The sequence below is a fragment of the Mus musculus genome, chromosome 9, assembly GCF_000001635.26.
Source record: "Mus musculus strain C57BL/6J chromosome 9, GRCm38.p6 C57BL/6J".
Taxonomy (NCBI): Eukaryota; Metazoa; Chordata; class Mammalia; order Rodentia; family Muridae; genus Mus; species Mus musculus.
The window spans coordinates 77,324,318-77,342,629 of record NC_000075.6 but is presented as its reverse complement, the minus strand read 5'-3'; the positions used below and the strand labels follow the sequence as shown (position 1 = coordinate 77,342,629).

The window sequence follows — 18,312 nt, the reverse complement described above, 5'->3', positions numbered from 1 at the left end:
CTGATTCATACAGGATTCTGTACAGGAAAACTTTATAATTAAAAAAAAAGTGGTAAATCTCTGAATGTCAGGCGGCATTACTATTTGTCTTTTTAACAAGTTCATCTTGGTGGTAGTCAACATATAGGAAAGATAAAACCACCCTTTTCTTTGGTGTGAGTTTCATTGTTTTGGAAACTTTATTCCATTCACTTTTTTACTTCTCAGAATGAGCAAATGATTCCTGCTCTGCCGTGTGCTGTGATTTCACTGATGAAGTTGCCTTGTGTGACCATTCTGTCTGATTACTTAGTGAGTGTGAGCTAACTTATACCTAGACTTCAATTCTCTTATGCTGTTGCTGTATGTGTGTTGGTGGTGATGTGCACATATGTGTGTGTGTGTGTGTGTGTGATGGGCAATGTTGGGTATTCTAGTGTAGTTTAACAATGGGGTTGCTCTTTGTGCACTCAACCCTCCTACTTGGCACATTCCAGGATGGCTCAATTATCATTATATCATTTATTTATTGGACTCTTTTCTCCAGAGAGTGCCAACACTCTGTAATAAGTCGATATCCAAAATGCTCGTTGGAAATAATTATTTTTAAAAACCAGGCAGGCAGATGCTGCAGGCAGTTCCTCAGTAATTGCCCCTCGGCTAGAGTCCACAAAGAGGAACTTCAGGGCGGGTTGCTCTGGGTTTCTGGACTCAGGGCCACTTCCGAATCTTAAGGAACATTGCTAACGTATTCATTGTTAGTAATTTAATTTTATTTCTCAGGGAACCAAAAACTCTCTGAGAACCCACTAAAGAGCCTGTAGGATTGTTCCTTCTGCATCAGGTATTGGAGAGTTCTCTGATTAAGATAAGGCTATCTAGAGAAAGGCGGCTTTCCATATCTCTATGAGCAGGAAGGGAATTCTGGCTTTATTTCTGGCGAAGAGGTAAAGCTGCACACATTGTGATATTAAACAAGAGTTGCTTTTCCCACATGTTTCTCTTATGTAAGAACAATCCCACCCTGACATATTTCTAGTCCCTTCTCTCTTAGAGCCACTAACAAATAAATAATAAAAAATCTTGATGAATCCATGACCACTAAGTACAGAGGATGTAAGATCCTGTGAAGGGTGTGAGAACTGAAGTCCTACTGTGTGCCTGTAAGGACAGTGAGCCTGGGGAAAAGATGAACTGGGTGTTTTAGTCCAATCCTCAGCTGTCTGTAAAAATCCACTTTTAGTGCCTGCATGTAACTCTGGGTGCAGATGAGGACGGCCTGTGCTGCTAACATGGTGGGTAGCTCCTGGGAGCCTTCTCAAGGAGCCCAGTGCGAGAAAAAAAGTTGTGTTTATGTGACCTTTGGCAAATCACTTAACCTGTGGTTCCTTATCTACAAAGTGAGAGGTTAGATTGGTTTTTCAAGGAATGTTGTACTGTGTAGCATTTTATAAGTGTATGAAAAATGTCCCCTTGCTACGGATTTAGCAAATCCTTTGCAAACAGAAGCAGTCTTGAGGCAGTTTATTTTTTATATGTAAATGTGTTTGTAGAAGTTATTGCTATTAATAAAAGACTTTTTAAAATATAAAATTCACAGTTCAGTACTCATGTATTCAATTGCATATTTTTGCAGTTTTTTTTCTCTTTTTCTTACTGAGAAACAATAGAGTCAGGAATTTGATCATGGGAGAATATTGTGGAATAAGTGACGAGAAGAAAATGTAAAGGTCTCACTATTTGTGTAGAAAGATCAAAATAAAATAGTGTTTTTGCAGAATATTACAATATTGTTTTTTTTTAATCAGCAATGAAAACTTAGAACACAGAAGAAACTTGTTTTAAACGTCATTTCCAAAATGGCTTCTTCAGCTGTGACTCCTTCTGTTTTGTAGTTTTAACCACCCCCTGCAAAGCGCCTGACACAGATAAGCTCGATTGCTCCTTGCTTTAATTTTAGCCCCTCCGCATCACAGCAGGTTGAGGAAAAAAAAAAAAAAAAAAAAAAAAAAAAAAGAAACACGTAGAAGCACGAGAGAGGCAAAATCCTAGCCGGTGTTCATGTTTCTTTTTCTCGTTAACAAAAGCAAGGGCTGGAGAAGATTAGAACCCAGGGGGAGTTAAGAAGTGAAACTGATAAGAATCCAGATTTCTGCTTTCTGGTTCAAATCCAGTTCTTGAAGCCATCCAGCCTTTTGAGAACCACTGCTAATTAAAGCAGTGTCTGCTGATAACGTAAGTCCGGGATACGCTGTTTGAATGGCTCTTTTGATGTAGCTGTGTGTGATGGCAAATACAGAAGCGAGGCAGATGGATTGCAGGCTGTAGCTCAGCTTTCAAAGTGACATTTAGAGCGCACTGTACAAGGCAAGGGGGGGTATTTTCAAGTCGTCTTCGTGGGAATTACAATCATGTATAAGTTCAGCCCTAAGCACGATTCCCCCAAGGGATGGGGATGAGAATAGACTATCTTCGCGACAGAATTGCAGTGCTACATGACCTTCATGAAAGCAAGGAGATGATTTTTCAGATAATTTTTGGAGGATGGCTGTGATATAATTGCTGGCTCTTTGCAAGTGCTTTTTGCCTAAATATTTCCCAAGGGTCCTTTCGTGAGTTTTCTGAGTTAATGGGCATTTCCTTGCATGGGTGGTCTCTGGGCAACAGCCTGCCACCGCTCCACCTGGTTCTATTAAATAGGCCCCGTGCCTTTGTAAATATCAGGATACAGTGGTCCAGGGGTCGCCTCATGATTTTAAGTACAGACTTGATAACCTTCATCTTAGAAGATCAGAGAGCCAGTAGGATTGCTTTTCCAAGCCTGTTGTAATTTCTCTCGGGATATCATGTCATAGCGTGAGGCTGAAGGCAGAAAATGTCAGCATGAATTAACAAGCTTATTGCAGAGAGTGGGGTTCTCCTAAGCCTGTGGGGAATGAAATAAAATCTTTGCCAATCCTGACTGCGTTTGCAGTTGAGCTCAGCTTCTCAGCTGGGAATTCCTGCAGACTTTGTCAGGCTGTCTGCTCTGCTCTCCTGTAGGTACATCCATTCCATTCCATTCCATCCATCCACCCATCCATCCATCCATCCATCCATCCATCCATCCATCCAGATGCATGCAATCATTCCTCAGTCTAAATGCATTCATTCATCCACAGGAATGGGCAGTCTGAGTTGTTCACTTCCTCACAACTGCTACTACTAAGTCTGAGGTGCGAAATGAGGTGACCCCCCAAGACTTCCACAGAACCCTCTTGTAAGCTCAGCGTCATAATGAAGGCTCTGTGGGATCTCTCTCCCTGACTGGGGCACCCTCGGGAATTACAAGGTGTCCATTAAGGGTCTCTTCCTTCAACTCAGCTTCACCCCACTGCTCCATTTTCTTTTTCCCTAGAAAATTACAGCATGCTTTTTCATACTGATTCTCTTCTCCTACCAGGTTTCTCTTGGTTGAGAGTTTAACTTTGAAACTTCTTTTGAGTGGCCAAGAGATACATGCTTCATCAGACATCTTGAACCAAGAAGATCCTTAATCTCTCTCTCTCTCTCTCTCTCTCTCTCTCTCCCTGCATGCATGCATGCATGTGTGTGTGTGCGTGCGTGTATAGATGAATACACATGAGTGCTGGTGCCTGCAGAGGCCAGAAGAGGGTATCAGTTCTTCTGGAACTAGAGAGACAGGCAGTTTGGTCCTGGTATAGTCCCTGGGAACCAAATTCTGGTCCTCTGCAAGAGCAGCACATGCTGTTATCCGTGAAGCCATCCGCCTACTTGCTCTGATTTATTTTTTAAAGGGTTCTCTCAATGTTTTATTCATGTTGCATATTCTTTGCAATCAATAGCTGATAAGTGCTAGATAGCATTTTAAAATTCCAATTTTAGGTTTTTGTTTGTTTCTTGAAAGAGAATGTTGATATGTAGTTCAGGCTGGCCTTGAACACCTTGTGTATCCCTGGCTGGCTTTGACTACAACATCCACTTGATTGCCCCTGTGCCTGGGTTGTTGTAGGATATTCACATTGTCTATTAGAAAATGCTATGATCAGAATCTGCCCTCTTAGTTCATATGCTGAAATAAACCAATGTGCTTCTCCTGAGGACTGGGGTTTTTAAGGTGAGAGGGTAATTAAGCTGTGTGATTGGAGTCCTAATGAGTGAAGTTATGATCTTGTTAAAGACGTTAGGGAATCGAGACAGGATGGAGCAACTGTCCTTTTTTTCTTTTTGCCATTTATTCATTTCTCTATTCGAGGACACATGGGAGTCTCCATCTCTACTAAAAGAATAAACCAAGCCTTCTCCAGACACAACATGTTCAGTGCCTTGGTCTTGAACTCTAAAGCACAGGACAATGAGAAGGCAACTCCTGTTCTTTGATATAGAGGTAGGTTCTTAGTCATGCAGCACACATGGACGAAGGCATTCACAGGACTAGGTGAAACCATTGTGTAAGCTATGTCATGTGGCATGCCAAAATACATAGATCTTGAAAAGTCAAATCCTATTTCCATGTCTTGCATTGACTCCTCTATTTCATCCATCTCTCGTCTTTGAGTTGCTCTGCTGTAGTTATTACCATCCTAATGGCTTAATATGTTCTTTGCCTTTTTTAGGGGCCTTATTATGGGATCTGTACTTTTCAGTGGTGACGTGTTATTTTTTTAAATGATGCTTTTATTTCTGAGTTGAGATCTGTATGTGGGGAGCTACTGACAGTTACTAGCTTCTAGGAGAACAACAGCCACTTTTCTTTAAGGGCGTGGCCTCTGGTGGATAGACCACCCTCCAGTGAAGGCCACATATCCAAGAGTATCTGAGCAGTATAAGCTATAGTTGATGTGTTAAGGGGGAAACAAAAGAGGACAGAAGTTGGATGGCAGGGAAGGGATAGATATGACCAAAACGCATTCCACAGAACTCCCAAAAAACTAATAAAAATGAGAAAAAATGTAGATGATGTAACTGAAATGCTCCCATTTTAGAGGTTTGAAAGCTGACTTGTGTGGCTGTGATATGCACATGGTGGTGCCCATCTCATGGCTCTTAGACTTTCAATGTGGGGCTTTAGAGGAAGGGATAAGAAGGAGGAGAGACAGAAAGCATCCTGGTACACATGTGAGTGCACAGAATGTTCATCTCAGACACACAGTAAGTGACACTACTTGATTCAACATCTTATTAAAATCCATTTTCTACAATGTTGAAGATCAAAGCCACACAAGTTACCCTCCCCTGCCAGCCCTCAAAGGGGTTCAAGCCCAGATTCTATTTATTCACAGTATCATCATCCTTACCTCTTTCTCTCGCACTTTTTCCCTTTACATAATATTTTCCCAGGAAATGAACATTTCTCATAGTCTTTTAAAAGAGTTTTCCCTTTGAAATATATAGTCTTTAAGAGTAATATTCCTTAAGAGTAATAGGTCCAGAGACCCAACTATTCAACAATATGCTTTTGGGCAGGTAGCTTTACCCTTGGAATTTCTTAAAAGCAAAGAAATATATGTGTGCTTGACTGAAACAATGCTCATGCAATATTGTTCATAAAAAGAATAAACAGTTGAACATTGCTAATTTATGATGGCAATACCTAAGGGAGTTTGGTGTACCAGACTCTGTTTTTTATTATTTTGCTAGAAAATACAGCTTTTATCCAAAGTAGAAGCATCATAGATCATCCATGTCACAGACATTATGTATCTGTCCATGAATGTATTTGTTCAGGATATCCTCATTTGCCAAACTATACAAATTATTTTTTCCTTTTTCTTTTTTCTTCTGTCATACATCACAAGTGCAATTTCCCTTCTCTACATTCCTTCCAGTTCCCCCCACAAATCCTCTCTCTCCCCAGACCCACTGTTCCTCTTCAGAAAAAAACAGGCTTCAACTGAATATAGTATAACAAGATGCAGTATGACAAGGCACAAACCCTCATATCAAGGCTGGATGGGGCAACCCAGTAGGAAGAAAAGGGTCCCAAGAGTGGGCAAGAGTCAAGGACAGACTCCACTCCCACTGTTAGGAGTCCCACAAATACCCCAAGCTAAACAAACACAACACATATGCAGGGGACATAGTGCGACCCATGCAGGCTCCGTGATTGCTCCTTCAGTCTCTGTGAGGCCCTGCAAGCCCTGCTTAGTTGATTCTTTGTGCCTTGTTCTCCCAGTGTCATTGATCCTTCTGTCTGCTACAGTCCTAACTCTACAGACTTAAGTGTCCACATAAGGATAATTCTGTGGGATAAATTTTTATTTTTCAATCATACTGAAATTTCAAATAGCTGAAAATGACTTTTTGGTAATGAGCTCATATTTTGATGGCTGAGCTGATTGATGAAAGTGTATTAAAAAGGATCGCAAGACTGCCTGAGACATGGTGCTGAATTCATCTGGCAGCAGGCATAGAGAGGCCTTGAGTGCATTTATGCTTCTGCCTGTGTAAGTCCAGCCACCTGGAGAATGGGAAGCTCCTTTAAGGTTAGGGACCTCATGTTCTTGGTGCTTCATTATCTGGGTCAATGTGGAGTGGTACTCTTAAAACTTTGAGCTATATAGACATGGTACGTATATACCTAAGTGTGTGTGTGTGCGTATGTGTGTGTGTGTGTGTGTGTGTGTGTGTGTGTTTGTGCACACGCGCATGCGTGTATGTGAATGTGTGTCTCTCTCTCTGTGTGTACTGCACTATATATAATTTAATACATTTCAGAGACCCCGAACTAAACCTAAATAGCATACTATTAAGCCTCAGTTACATATGAAAAGCTGGTTATTTGACACATTTCCAGGACTAGTTTCAAAGGATGTTGAATCTCAGGAAGAGACATACCCCAAGGGAAGAGACAGATGGGATATTAAGATTTTTGTTCATGAAAAGCAGAAATCCACAAGTATAAGGGCTGGCTTCTCTTTCTGATTGATCTCCAACTCAGCCTCTCCAATCCTGGCTATGAGTACAAATTGAGTTGTCTTTCATAGAATCTTCATAGGATGTGAAGAGCCAGAAAACAAGCATGTTTGATGCTGTGGTGTGGGAGAGTCCTGGACACCCTGTGTAGATTGATGGCAGCAACTGTGACGTTGGCAGCACTGCAGGCTATTGGCATTGGCAGTAGTATCATCAGAGAGTTATGTGAAAGTGATCCAGAGTATGACACGAGGGACACAGCAGTTTCTCTGTGTTTGCCAATACCCCCATCAAAGAGGAATGATAGAGTACAGAGATTACGAAACTTTCTCTTAGTGTGTAAATTATATATAGAGATATTTTTATATATAGTATTTAATTTTTTAGTTTGTTTTTGACATGTACACATATAATACTCATCCCTCCTCCCTCTCTTATATGCCTCCCCATCTCTCTCTAACATTCTCCTTCCTCTCTCCTAGTCTCCATCCCATCTTCATGTCTTTTTAACAATTATTATTGCTTTCTTTTTTTATTTTGTTATTTTTTGCTTTGTGGTCCACTGTTTTTAGCCAGTGCTACTCCTGTGAGCATGAATGTGGAGCTCTCTGTTGGACCATGAGTAACTCAACAGTGGATGCATCATTCAAGACAATGACTTCCTCTTGATTCCCCTTGATTGCTCCTCTCTGTGTGGGAAGACCCATGAGCCCCACTCCCCATCCACGACTGAAAGTTTACAGGCTCATTCTTGTATAGTCCCTATGCAGGCATGTGTAGTCTTGAGTTCATACTACAGTGGCCATGGCATACCCATAAGACAACCTTTCATTGCCTTACTCTGAGTTCAGCTATCACATTCTTTCTGTTAACTGTTTTCGAAGTATTCTTTGAACTTTGTGCAGAGTGATGTGAGTGTCCTCAATCAATGCTGTACACTCAACAAGTCTTTCACTTTCAGCACCTTGGTCAGCCACAAATCTATACATTAATTGTTAATTACTGCTTCCTGAAAAGTTTTAAAGACATTTTAAAAATTAAGGCCAAGGACAGTACTAGTCCATGAGTATAAACATAGATATTTAAGAAGCTATTTGGCAACATGTTTATTCATTAAACCAAAAATAGTAGCCCCCCCATGCCTATGACTTCTCTAGCCTAGGACTTTGACCCAGGTGCGAACTCCCTTCTAATGGACCAGGGCTCAAGTCTAATCAGAAATCATTTACTACTCCCCATGAGTAGTCATATCACTGTTGCACCATTTAAATTCTCTTGCTTTGTAGCTGGCATTGTACCATACAAGGTTGAAAGGTGGGGTCTTACACGCGTTCTCGCGACCGGCCAGGAAGAACGCAACAAACCGGAATCTTCTGCGGCAAAGCTTTATTGCTTACATCTTCAGGAGCCAGAGAGCAAGAGAGCAAGAGCTCTATTGCTTACATCTTTAGGAACCAGAGCACAAGAGCGCAAGAGAACAAGAGAGAGAATGGTGAAACCCCGTCCCTTTTAAGGAGAATTATCCTCTGCCTAGGACGTGTCACTCCCTGATTGGCTGCAGCCCATCGGCCCAGTTGTCATCACGAGAAAGGCAGAACACATGGCGGGAAAACTGCCCCTGCACGTGTGCAGATTATGTTTACCACTTAGAACACAGCTGTCAGCGCCATCTTATAATGGCAAATGTGAGGGCGGCTTCCCACAGATCCCCCTTTTCTTTTAATAAGAGCAATAGGCCACCCATATTAATGAGAGTGGAGATAGAGGTCAAATCCCCAGTGTGCAGGTAAAGGAGCCATGTACAGGATTAGCTCTTAGGCTCACAGGCTTTTACCCAGAGCAACCCTGACCTGCTCCCATGTCGTTTTTTCCTGGGGAGAAGGACACTTGGACACTCAACCTTCTTGAAAGATGACATGTCTCCCTAGAATAGGCTCATATATGCCGCAGAGCCCTTCTACTGCAGTGCTTAGCTATGCAACTCTCTCGGGCTGCTGAAGCACACTCACTCTATCCCGTGCAATGAGACTAGCCTCGTGGGGTGCAAGAGCTGAGTGGCCAGCGACCTATTGCTTAAGCATAGATATATCAGGGGAAGCACCATGTTCTAGAGCTGCAAGTGCCTGGGCAATAACCACCTTGTCTCTCCTAGTTTGGGCCTTAAGCTTACAGACCAACCAAAGAAGCAACACTAATCCACAGCAAAGTGTATCTCCAAATAATCCCACCCATACCCATTCTTTAAAGAAGGAAAATGCTGAGGAGATCCAATTGGGTAATCCTTTGATCAGGGACAGGTCCAAGCGCGTGGAGTTGACCTGAATAATGGCAAGTCTCAATTCCCGAAGGGTCTGTTCAAATTCAGCTGTCCAATTCTGTAACATATACTGAGAAAGACTTTTTGACAAATTAGCTGCCCTAGTAAATTTTTCATACTGAATGGAAGTAACACATAATGAGGGGTCCCCCAAGCTCCTGACAAACCCTGAGCCAGTCTTGTAAACCTTTGTTCTTTCTTGGGGCTATGGCCGCTCTGCATTCCTGCGTGGCTTGCTCATAAATAAGCTATTCTACCAGAGGTGCGGCTTGCTCTGAATCTCCAAAAATACGCTCTGCTGCCTCTGTTATTCTGGCCACAAAATCTGAGAAGGACTCCTGGGGTTTCTGGACGATCTTTGTTAGTTGTCCAGTGGCTTCACCTGCTCGGGAGAGCGCCTTTCAGGCCCTAATAGCCTTTTCATCTGATTCAGAACTATTAAGAACTGGCTCCTTGAGCTCATCTAGTGATGAGTATAGGCTCCTTCTCCTAGAGACCTCCGCTGATTGATCTTTTTTCTTTTCTTTCCTTCTAATCTCTCCCCAGGTATTCTTACCTGACCTAAACTTTTCCTCGGGTTCAAGACCCGTGGAAAGGCCTGTATACTTATTTTGTGTACCATATTTCCTCTTTGCTCCTACTCTCTCTCCCCGCTTTACTTCTGATAGATTGCCCTGAATTTCATCCAGAATTTTCAGCCCTGCCTTAACCACTTGATAACATGTGAAAAGGAACAAAAAGGCTCCTAACACTAGAGAAAGTTCAAGGCCAAACATACCTTGTAAAGCTATTTCCCACTTTACTTCTGATAGACTGTCTTGAATTTCGTTAGAAAGTTCAAGGCCAGACGTACCTTGTAAAGCTATTTCCCACTTTACTTCTGATAGACTGTCTTGAATTTCGTTAGAAAGTTCAAGACCAGACTTACCTTGTAAAGCTATACTTACGGGTACCCTGTTCCCCAGCTGAAGAGTTCTGAATTCACGCAGTTGAATCCTTCTCAACAGTCTGTGTTGTGGGAACACTTCATTACCACCATTCCCCAGCTGAAGAGTTCTGAATCCACGCCGGATCCTTCTCAACAGTCTGTTTTACGGGAACCTTTATGACCGTGACCCACAGTTCTGGATCCGGAATGAGGGATCTTCCTTGCTCCGGTGATGGTAGTTCCCGGGTTTCGGCACCAACTCTTACACGCGTTCTCGCGACCGGCCAGGAAGAACGCAACAAACGGGAATCTTCTGCGGCAAAGCTTTATTGCTTACATCTTCAGGAGCCAGAGAGCAAGAGAGCAAGAGCTCTATTGCTTACATCTTTAGGAGCCAGAGCACAAGAGTGCAAGAGAACAAGAGAGAGAATGGTGAAACCCCGTCCCTTTTAAGGAGAATTATCCTCCGCCTAGGACGTGTCACTCCCTGATTGGCTGCAGCCCATCGGCCCAGTTGTCATCACGAGAAAGGCAGAACACATGGCGGGAAAACTGCCCCTGCACGTGTGCAGATTATGTTTACCACTTAGAACACAGCTGTCAGCGCCATCTTATAATGGCAAATGTGAGGGCGGCTTCCCACAGTGGGGAAGGCTACTGTTTGCTGCTTCCTTCCCCCAACTTCCCCCATAATAATTTCTGGTCAGTTTCAACTTGGTTTCTTTGCATTCTTCAACTAAGATGTGTGGTGTCTTCAGTGATAGGGTCTTAACATCCTGTTTTGAAAGCAGTCAATGGCAACAGCTATCACCTGTACAGTTCTGGAGGCCACTGTGGCCTTCTTGGTCAACAGTACTTAGGGAGGTGTCCTGTAACTAACACTGGGAGTTTCCTTTAATAACCCTTGGCTTCTGGGATAAACATTGCTCACCTATGCAGGACACTTATATTCAAAGAAACAGTTTTTAAAATTTATTTATTTATTTTATACATGAGTACACCACCATTGCTCTCTTCAGACACACCAGAAGAGGGCACTGGATCCCATTACAGATGGTTGTGAGCCACCATGTGGTTGCTGGGAATTGAACTCAGGACCTTTGGAAGAGCAGCCTGTGCTCTTAACCTGTGAGCCATCTCTCCAGCTCCCAAAGAAACATTTTTAAATGATTTTATTTTTAGCTGTGTGTACTGTGTTTTTCTGTGAATGTATGTTCAAATGGGTATGGGTTCTACAGAGGCCGGAAGAAGACTTGAATCCCCTGGAGTTGGAGTTACAGACAGTCAGGAGCCACCTGCCATCAGTGGGAACCAAATTCCAGTTCCTTGCAAGAGTAGCAAGTGTTCCTCACTGCTGCACTGTCTATCCAGTCCCCCAATGGGGAACTTAGCTTAAAAAACTAGTTAGTTTTCTTGGGAATTCTTTATACATAATTAGTTTTAGTGAATCCCTTCTTGTACCCATAGCCTCCCTTCCTCTATCTCTGTTCAAACTATTTCTGTCCCTAGCAATCCCTTATATTTTTATAACACATGTGTTCTGCCATCCCCACCTCCTTAAGGCCTCTGTCCCCACCACAAGCCTCCTTCTGGCTTCTAAGTCTCTATAGACATTACAGTTGAAATGAACAAATATTTAAATACAAAGCTATGATTTACATATGAGAGAGAACATATAGAGTCTCATTAAGCCAAGGGTTATTTGGCCTTACCTTACTAAGCATATTTTCCCCAGTCCTAATCATTTCCTGAATAATTAGTTTCATTTTTTCTTTATGTGAATAAATTTCCATTGTGTATAGGCACCATGTTTTTTATTATCCATTCATCTTTTGATGGATATTTAGGCTGACTCTGTTTCTTAGCTATTCTGAATGGAGCAACAGTGAGCATTGATCTGCATGTGGCTCTTTAGTAAGACATGTAATTTTTTGGGTCCATCCTCAGGTGTGATATAGCTGGGTCATATGGTAGTTCTATTTCTCGATAGTACTCTTCCTTTTTTCCTTCCCTCCTTCTCTTCTTCCCTCCCTCCCTCCTTCCTTCCTTTGTTCTTTTAAAAACCAAAATATTCCCATTTGTCAGTTATTGACCCTATTTCACACGCTACGAGAGTCCCATTTAGAAAGTCTTTGTTTGTGCCTATGAGGTGAAAGATACTGCCTTCTTATCTCCTCTAGCAGCTTTAGGGTGGTAGGGCCTTTGACCCATTTGGAGTTGAATTTGTACAGAGTGAAAGATAAAAATCTTGTTTTAGGGCTAGAGAGGTGTAATGATTAAGAGGAAGTGATTTCATTTCCAAGGCCCCATGTCTCAAGGCTCACAGTTGTTTGTAACTCCAGCTCCAGAGAATCCAACCCTCTTGCACTCATGTGTATATATACTGTTCCCACGTACATGTTATTAAACATAAAATAAGACTTAATGAAAAAGAGTTTAGTTTCATTCTACATGACAAAACCAAGTTTTCCAAGTATCATTTATTGAAATTGTCCTTTCTCCAGCATGTATCTTAGCATCTTTGTTAAAAATCAGATTGTTTTGTGTTAGACCTGGAAACTAGCAATGGTGATACCTCCGGAAGTTCTTTTATGGATCAGGATTGTTTGAACGTCTGTAAAGAATTGTGTTGGAATTTTGTTACGGATTGTGTTGACTCTCTAGATTGGTATTGGTAGGATGGCCATCTTTACTATGTTAGTAGTATCAATCCATGAGCATGGGGGATTGTTACATCTTCTGATATTTTCTTCAACTTCTTCCTTCAAAGACTTGGAGTTCTTGTCATATAGGTCTTTCACTTGCTTGGTTAGGGTTATTGAAGATATTTTATAGTGTAGATGAGTATTGTAAAGGCTGTTGTTTCCCTGATTTCTTTCTCAGTCCGGTTGGCCTTTGTATGTAGGAGGGCTACTGATATTTTTGAGTATCTTGTATCCAGCCACTTTGCTGAAGGAGTTTATCAGCTGTAGGAGTTCCCTAATAGAATTTTTGGGGTCATTGATATATTCTATCATATGTCTGCAAATAACAATTTTTTCACTTCTTTCCAATTTGTATCCTCCCAGCTTTGGTATGAAGGTTTATGCCTAGTCTTATTGCATCTTGTTATGTCATCTTTGTTTGATAACCCTAGAAAGTCTGTTCTTTCCAAAGGAAAATGGAGGAGCAGTGGATCTGGGGTAGAGGGGAGGGTGGGAGGGGCTTGGAGGGGTGTGGAGGGAGGGGAGGCTGTGGTTGGGATGCATCCTATGAGAGAAGAATAGATAAAAATCTAAGGTAGCTATAGTTGCATGGACTTATATTTGGGTTCTCTCTTTTATTCCATTCAGCTGTGTGTCTGGTTTAATGCTAGTGTTATGCTGTTGTTATTACGATAGCTTCATAGTATAATTTGATATCAGCTATGCTTATACTACTCACAGTATTCTTTTGTTCAAGATTGTTTTGACTATCCTTGGGATTTTGTGTTTCCGTATAAAGGTTTAGATTTCCTATGTCTGTTAGGAACTGCAACTTTGCTTAGGATCGCATTGAATTTGAAGGTTGCTTCTGTTTGGTATGGCTGTCTTCATGATTTTGATTTTTCAGCTCATGAAAATGAGAGATTTGTTCTATCTTCCTGTGCCTTTCTCAAATCCTTTCTTTAGAATTTTAAAGGTGTTCTTAAAGATACCTTTCATTTCTTTGATTAACCTTATTCCCAAGTGTTGTATTTTTATTTACTGCAAGTGGCCTTGTTTCACTGGTTTCCTTCTTGGCATGCTGGCCACTGGCAGAAGGAAGACTACTGATTTTTTATATGTTGATTTTGTGTCATTATGAATCTTGACACTTTGCTAAAAGTGTTTGTCAGCCCTAAGGATTTTTTTTTTGGCAGCATCTTAAAGGTATCTTTTGTATAGGGTCATATCACTTGTATGAAGTGATATTTTACATCATATTTTTTATTTGTATAGCTTCATTCCCCTTTCTTGTCTTATTGCTCTAGTTAAGACTCAACGACTATACTGAATAGAGAGAGTAGACATCTGTGTACTTAATGTCTTTTATTTTTAGTTTTATCTCTTGATGGCATTAGAATTCACACTAATGTTTCAACATATGAATTTTAAGATAGTTAACTATCAGTCCATAACATTATGTTATATTTTATAAGGAGGAGAGAGATGGTCTTCATGTCATTACTTCACAGCTACATGGACAGTGACATAGCTAAGTGCCCTTGACCATAAAGAAAAAAGGAAAACCAGCTCAGATTTCCTTAAATATTGGTTGAGTTTGCCTGCTAATGGGAACTGAGAGAAAGAAAGATGAGCGATGTGGCTAAGTAGCTCTGGGCCTACCAGCTTCCCAGTGGACAGAACATTGGGTTGGTTTATTCAAAGGTATGAAATATATTTTTTCAAAATTATAAATGTAATTTTTTTGTATCACAAGGTTACCAGGGAACTTTAAATGTTTGTCAAATCCTTCACCTTTTATTGTTGTGGTTCGTTGAGTTATGCAAGGTGATATTGTGGGAAGAAGGAAGGCCTGGGCATTAGCAAACATGACTGAGAAAAGTTGCTTAGCTCACTAACTCTCAATTTCCTCATCAATAAAAGGAAACTAGTGAATATATAAGTTGAAGTTTCTCCCACATTAAATCTATGTAATTCTGTAACTCTGAGAAGTGTGTGCTATTGGAAGTTTGGACTTTAGTGACATCATGCTGCAACTTCATGATTCATCTAAGGAAGAGGGTAAGTCAAATTTGTTTCTCAAGTTGTTTTTTTACCCAGAATAACACTTCTTGTTCCAGTATTAATCACTATAATATATTTAAAAGCACTCCACTCAATCTCCCACCCACCATCACATCTTGTTTCTTATTGTCACTAAGAGCGATTGAGTCAGTGCTGCCTACGTGTGCAGGTGGGTAGTGGTGGATGGATATGATCAATATGCAGCATATAAATGGAACTTACAAGAAACAACACTATTATTTATAGAAGAAAAATATATCAACAAGTTTATTAAGAAACACATACACACATATTACAGGAGAGTGTGTTTTATAATTACTAATTTTATAGAAAGGACAGTATAGAATAAATATTGAGCAAGGGTTTTCTTTTAAAGTGAAAAATTTGTTCATTTAAAGAAGATCCAGTTACTTTTCCAAATGTCTGAGCTGGCTTAGCTCTTTGAATATAGAGATGAAGGAGTTATTATTATTTTTTTTTACAAAGCACATTAGTCTCTTAGTCATTGAGAAGTGGTTACACATTTTGAGAAGTGTGTGACTGTTTTAAGTCAGATTTGTTGTTGACAAAGTTCACTGGTAAAGGATGCAACATGCCCGGGGAATGTTCTAGAAACAGAGACCCTTGGTTCTTATAGGTGAGGATTGTTGGGTAATGGTCAGAACAATCACGTGATGAAGGTAAGGTGTTATCTGGATTCAGGGTTCCAGACTGCATCTCTTTACCACCAAGTGGGGGAGATGTCCAGTGACTGAACATGAACGTCTATGTTGTTCCTATATACTCTGTGTTGTCCACTGACAACAGCTTTGTTCTTTAATGTGAGGTTAAATAGTGAAGCCACATAGATGAACACATACAGAATCCAGAACGTTTTTGTACATATAAGCTTCACTCCACTCTCCAGTCTCAAGGTTCAGCTCTGTTTCCCATTTTGTGGAAGGAGTCCGAATGTGTGTACCCACAAGTGTAAGTGTACACCAGACTGTGCGCGCCTTTTCAGCCCAGCTGTAGACACTGGATACCTGCTGGGGCTCCAGTCTGAGAGAAAGTTGTGAATTTCATAATAGGAGTCTTTGGGATATATGTTCAAAATGTCTGAAACTCCTCAAAGGGAGGACATATTTTAAAACAAAAAAAGCAGACTTAGAAGCGTCTTGTTTGTCTACTGTTGGATAGGCAACTGGATGGTGAAACATGGTTCCTGGGTTTGTGTGTGTCAGGGTGAGGCTGCACTTTATTCCTTTGCAAAAACAAAGATAACAGCAATATAATTTATTTTACCAAATAGTTTATGTTCATTCAATATTTAAAAGATTGTTTTTTCTAAGATTATAGTTGTCCTTGTGTTTTTGTTTTGTTATCTTTATATTTACAAAAGAACATTTCTTCTAAGCTACAGCTACTGACCTGTATATAACTGAAAAGCCTGAAGACCACTTTTTCTGACCTTCATGTCTTAACTTTCAAATATCCTCAAAAGGCCCATGGAACTTTGTTTTCTTACCAGCTGTAGCCTAAATGGTATATTATCTTGTTTTGCTTTTTTAAAATATGAAATTTCTTATCCAGAAAATTTCCCTAATTTCATTCTTGTGTAATTTATAAATAGCTTCCATTTATTTTTTTATATAAAAAAGTTTGATTTAAAACTAACAGAGATTTTGAACATCTCACTCACCAAGAGACCGCACTCCTGTTGCATATGTTGAGAAGTAGGGTTTGCCATTGGGAGATTTTTGTTTTGTTCTGTTTTTCTGGTAAAATTACAAAACATATGATAACTGCAATATATATGTAATTAATACAACTTTTTTGGTCAAGATTGGCAGCCTTTAGCTCTTTGAACAACAAAGATTTCACTCATTAAAAAGTATAACCAAACTATATCAAATGATCATTGCTGATTTTTTGATCAGATTATGTAACACGTTTAAAAGGCTTAAGTCTGATTTTGATCTTCATTTCCTGAGTAATTTGTTAGAGAATGTGGAACTGTATGATGACATTTTATGAACTTTAAATCATTCTCTTCTGAAAGTCATGCTGGGAGCTGCCATTTAAAAACAAACAAACACAAGTAAAGCCACTCTAGAGGAATAAATGTGTAGGATTTAAAATGGGCAAATGCTGTTGATGTGCATTAATGACCAAGACCAGTCTCAAAGTGGGAGCTCACCTGCCTTTCAAAATGAAAGACACCAAGCTCCCTGACATGGTGCAAATATAGGCAATTACATTGTTCAGGTTTAAAGACTGAATGAAAGGAAAGTTGGTGAGTAAAACCAGACCTGAAAATTGTCTCTGCCATAATGCTGAACTTTGAATTTGGTTTCAAGTGACTGAGTGGGTACTGATCTTGAATGAAATTACAGGCTGTTTATTTTCTGACATGAACAAGCAAAATATGGCATTCAAGAGCGCTACAATTTAACCATGTTTTAAAATCACCCAATGCCTTTTGTTATTTTTAATCTCATTAGAATAAAATTGCAATGAGTAAAGAGGATCAGACACAGCGACACAAATCTGTCCCGTTTAGTTATATGTTCCTCACCTCTGGAACTTCTGTAAAGTACACACTTGTTCTTGAAAGCTAATATATCTTTTTGAGAATGTTGTATCAGCAGAGTCATATTGTAGATGTGCTGTCAGCTTCCTATCTTTGTGACAGTGTGCCTGAAAGAAGCTCGGCACAAAGGAGATTTCAATCCAAGGACAGCAGGCTCCAGTTCTTTGCACCTGTGGCAAGGCAGCATATCATGGTAGTAGGAGTATATGGCTCATGAACAGCTCTCTCCGTCTCTCTCATACCCATACAGGAGAGAAAGAGAGAGAGAGAGAGAGAGAGAGAGAGAGAGAGAGAGAGAGAGAGAGAGAGAGAGAGAGAGAAAAGAAGAAGAAGAAGAAGAAGAAGAAGAAGAAGAAGGAGGAGGAGGAGGAGGAGGAGGAGGAGGAGGAGGAGGAGGAGGAGGAGGAGGAGGAAGAGGAGGAGGAGGAGGAGGAGGAGGAGGAGGAGAGGAAGATGAAGAGGAAGAGGAAGAAGAGAAAGAGAAGAGAAGAGGAGAGAGAGAGAAGAGAGAGAGAATAGTGACATGATATACCTTTCATGGACATGTCCTCAAAGACTTACATTCTCCAACTCCTCCCCACTTCCTAATATTCCACTCAGCTATCAATTCATGCATTGGCTAACTCATTGATTATATGTGAGTTCCTGTGATCAGCCACTTCTCATGTCCCACTCTGAGCACTGCTATTCTAACTAAGCATTCAGCACACAGGTTGGTAGGCTACTGACCATCTGAAGCTAGCTTCTTTCACTTGGAACTTGCCTTGAAGGTCTCTGCTCAGCATGCCACCTGACTGGGCAGGACAGTTGTGTGCATTATTAGTGTTGAGTTGGGCTCCATTCCACCATTTCT

The 18,312-nt window shown here is 40.7% G+C and overlaps 1 protein-coding gene across 25 annotated transcripts in view; it reads left to right on the top strand.

The window, feature by feature from the left end:
• Mlip (muscular LMNA-interacting protein) overlaps nt 1-18,312 on the top strand; it is a 250,699-nt gene that overhangs the window by 10,153 nt on the left and 222,234 nt on the right. Inside the window, exon 1 of one of the 25 annotated variants that reach the window (NM_001368966.1) lies at nt 2,003-2,214. The exons of 22 other annotated variants lie outside the window; for them this stretch is intronic. The gene's annotated coding sequence lies outside the window, so the exon portion shown is untranslated. Of the gene's footprint in view, nt 1-2,002; nt 2,215-18,312 lie in introns of those variants that run through there. 2 more of the 25 variants (XM_006511424.4, XM_030244582.1) reach the window with 2 other exon arrangements.